General features: G+C 38.2%; 1 long non-coding RNA gene across 1 annotated transcript; it reads right to left on the bottom strand.

The window, feature by feature from the left end:
- Positions 1-987: 987 nt before the first annotated feature.
- LOC105543013 lies at positions 988-2,669 on the bottom strand. The gene is made up of 2 exons (XR_001006564.1): positions 1,576-2,669; positions 988-1,512 (listed from the first exon to the last, which is right to left on the bottom strand). It is a non-coding gene; the product is annotated as an uncharacterized LOC105543013 (long non-coding RNA).
- Between the last annotated feature and the right edge of the window lie 949 nt (positions 2,670-3,618).

Here is a 3,618-nt window from a genome sequence, read left to right as displayed (position 1 = left end):
GAGGCGGGGTTTCACCATGTTGGCCAGGCTAGGCTGGTCTCAAACTCCTGAGCTCAGGTGATTTACCCACCTCAGTCTCTCAAAGTGCTGGGATTACAGGTGTGAGCCATAACACCCGGCCCCTCTTCCTTTATAAATGTGAGAATCTCCAGAAAGAAACCTCAGACTTTCTTCATTCCTCTCCTGTTATGCAACAAGGCACATTGATTTCCTGCTGTTGGTTGTTACTTTTTGGGTACAAATAAGAAAGAAGCAAGCCACTGTTTTTTAAAAACTACCTATATGGCAGATCTCATTCAATAGCCATAAGACAGACTGGTTTGAAAACATGCCTCCCTCAAGCCCCCCACCTTTTATATTTTTCCTGAAACTTTCACACTTAAAAATAATCATTTGGGCCAGGTGTGGTGGCTCATGCCTGTAATCCCAGCACTTTGGGAGGCCAAGGTGGGTGGATCACAAGGTCAGGAGTTCAAGACCAGCCTGACCAACATGGTGAAACCCCAACTCTACTAAAAATCCAAAAATTAGCTGGGAATGGTGGTGCATGTCTGTAATCTCAGCTACTCAGGAAGTTTAGGCAGGAGAATTGCTCGAACTCGGAGGCGGAGGTTGCAGTGAGCCAAAATCAGGCCACTGCACTGATTTTGCCTTGTTGCATAATAGGAGAGGAATGAAGAAAGTCTGAGGTTTCTTTCTGGAGATTCTCACATTTATAAAGGAAGAGGGGCCGGGTGTTATGGCTCACACCTGTAATCCCAGCACTTTGGGAGACCGAGGTGGGTAAATCACCTGAGCTCAGGAGTTTGAGACCAGCCTAACCTGGCCAACATGATGAAACCCCGCCTCTACTAAAATACAAAAATTAGCCGAGCATGGTGGCATGCACCACATCCAGCCTGAGTGACAGAGCGAGACTCCATCTCGGAAAAAAAAAAAAAAAATTAATACTCATTTGAGGATGTGAATAAAAACCAAATCAAATAGTGCATCTGTTTAAATCATTTATTTCAATACAGGCATTGTTTCAAATTTGCACCTTGTCTTGTAACACATTTCATACCCAGAGAACAGGTCTGAGAACAAGTACATAATAGAATTATTTGACAAAGTTTTAACAAAAGTGCTTGCAGCTTATTTGTTTCAGATATACAGAATCACCAGTCACAAAGAGCCACTAAGTGGCAATACATTCACAAACTTGCCTGGGAAGTAAAATATTTTACATATTTACACTGTACATTTAAATGGGATATTCTGAAGCATTATTATTATCAATAAACTCTTAGCAAGAAGTTCTCTTAAACCCTCTGGCACTTAACAAAGAATATTAATTTTATGGAGCTATGAGTTTTCCAGTTTGATTCCCATCTTTCCCATAACCTAAGTGGATTTTTACCCCCTCCAGTACACATATTTATCTCCTACACAAAGTAGCTTGTATTAGCTTATCACCAACCAAACCTTTGTTAGTAGCAATTGGAATTTTGTTGGCATCAATGTATTTACAATGTAAGAGTAAATTATTTAGAAGGGAGTCTCTAGGAATTTTGTTGGCATCAATCTATTTACAATGTAAGAGTAAATTATTTAGAGGGGAGTCTCTAAAAATTAAAATAACCGAATTAAACCCTATTTTAAATGGACTTTACAGTATAAAATTTATGGTTATAGAAATCTAGTATATAAATAAGTTTATAATTTATAAGGTACTTATTAGGATTGATTCCCCCATGATTTACTCCATTTACATGAACGTATCTTTTAATAATGATTATATCTTTCAGAAAACGAGTTATGAATATAAAAATGACTATTATAAGTTACCATAGCTATACCAAAAATGAACATTAAAATGCAGAGACTTATATGTTAAAATACATAGAAATTTGCTATACTTCTTTAACGAAGTGCTTTATAAAAGCATAAAATTATAAAAGGTGCTATCTTCATGAATTTTGTGTTTTTCTGATACTTGAGCCAGACCAACATGCAAACGTTACAAATAGTGCAACTGAACACTGGCCATCAATTACCTTTAAATTTAAATAGTAGATTCCAGTGCAGTCTGGGCCCCAAAGCAGTTTCACCCTTACCTAACTCACCTAACTCTTAATACAGCCTAAACTCACTGAAAAATAAGCTAACTTCATTTCACCTTTTGTAGCATACACGTAGACTCAGAGTATATACTGAAATATAATTTGAAAGCTGATCATTAAAAAAATCAAGAAACTCAATATTAAAATATTAACTCTGAGTATCTTAAAATTGCATAGAAAATGTAGGTCATGGTTTATAAACATTTTATTTACATAATCAGATAAATAGGCTGGGCAAGGTGGCTCATGCCTGAAATCCCAGCAGCTTGGGAGGCTGAGTCGGGCAGATCACCTGAGGTCAGGAGTTCGAAACCAACCCGGCCAACATGGCAAAACCCTGTCTCTACTAAAAATGCAAAAATTAGCCAGGTGCGATGGTGGGCGCCTGTAATCCCAGCTACTCGGGAGGCTGAGGCAGGAGAATCACTTGAACTCAGGAGGTGGAGGTTGCAGTGAGCCGAGATCATACCATTGCACCCCAGCCTGGGTGACAGAATGAGACTCCATTTCAAAGAAAATAATAATAATAATCAGATAAATAGAAAAAGAGGAAAGGCAGAATTTACAAACATATATTAAACAAGAAATAAAGTGTTATTTATTCTTTGCCATACAAATTTGCATTGAAAAGTTCACAATATTTGATTTTTGAGCTTTTTGAGCTCAGGATTGGTCAGACCTTGAAGTTTAAAATAGCTGACAGATTTAGGGAATAGCTTTCATGTCAGTTACCTCATGCTCATTAGCTTTGAGTTGCATGGGAACCATGTAAACTAACCCAGGCATTTTGTGTCTAGGTAAGGGAATGGTTAGAAGGATAATAATAATATAGTTCTTTCTTAAATCTCTATCAGTTCCAGATTTCTATACACTTCACCAACACCTATGATTATTCTTAGTTTATAATGAAGAAACAGACTAGGTATAAAAAATGGAAAATTAGATTAGGTCACGAAGCAAATGTAAACCAAACAAGATAAAATCCATTCATGTTGACTATCATAGTATTGAGATCCAGGAATGCATGCTCTCTGTAGTTAAAGCAGATTATCTTCACTGCCATCTATTGGTCTTTATCCTGAATTAGAAGAAAAATTCCCCAAGGTTCTGCGTGGCAACTAAAGAGTTAGGAAAGTCAAAATATCAGTGGGTATCATAAGTGGTTTACTCTAGATAAATTACTGAGAGAATCATAGTGACAGGCCCTTAGGAGCCCTGCCTTAGAATTTCCCAAGGGTTTGGTAAATGATCCTGCAGTGAAGACTGAATTCCAGGGTATCAGATCTGACTTGATGGCATTTGAGGGACTTGGCCAAGGTTCCCACTTGATATTTGGGACTAAAATGTCCCACCTGAAAAGAAGTGGTCTACCTTGCAATTAAAGAAAATGTGGGCCAGGCACGGTGGCTCATGGCCATAATCCCAGCACTCTGGGAGGCCAAGGTGGGCAGATCACCTGAGGTCAGGATTTGAGACCAGCCTGGTCAACACAGTGAAACTCCATCTCTACTAAAAA

Source organism: Mandrillus leucophaeus, unplaced genomic scaffold (genome assembly GCF_000951045.1).
Source record: "Mandrillus leucophaeus isolate KB7577 unplaced genomic scaffold, Mleu.le_1.0 Scaffold273, whole genome shotgun sequence".
NCBI classification, from domain to species: domain Eukaryota; kingdom Metazoa; phylum Chordata; class Mammalia; order Primates; family Cercopithecidae; genus Mandrillus; species Mandrillus leucophaeus.
The sequence above is the reverse complement of the archived record's forward strand: the minus strand, read 5'-3'. Positions and strand labels throughout refer to the sequence as shown.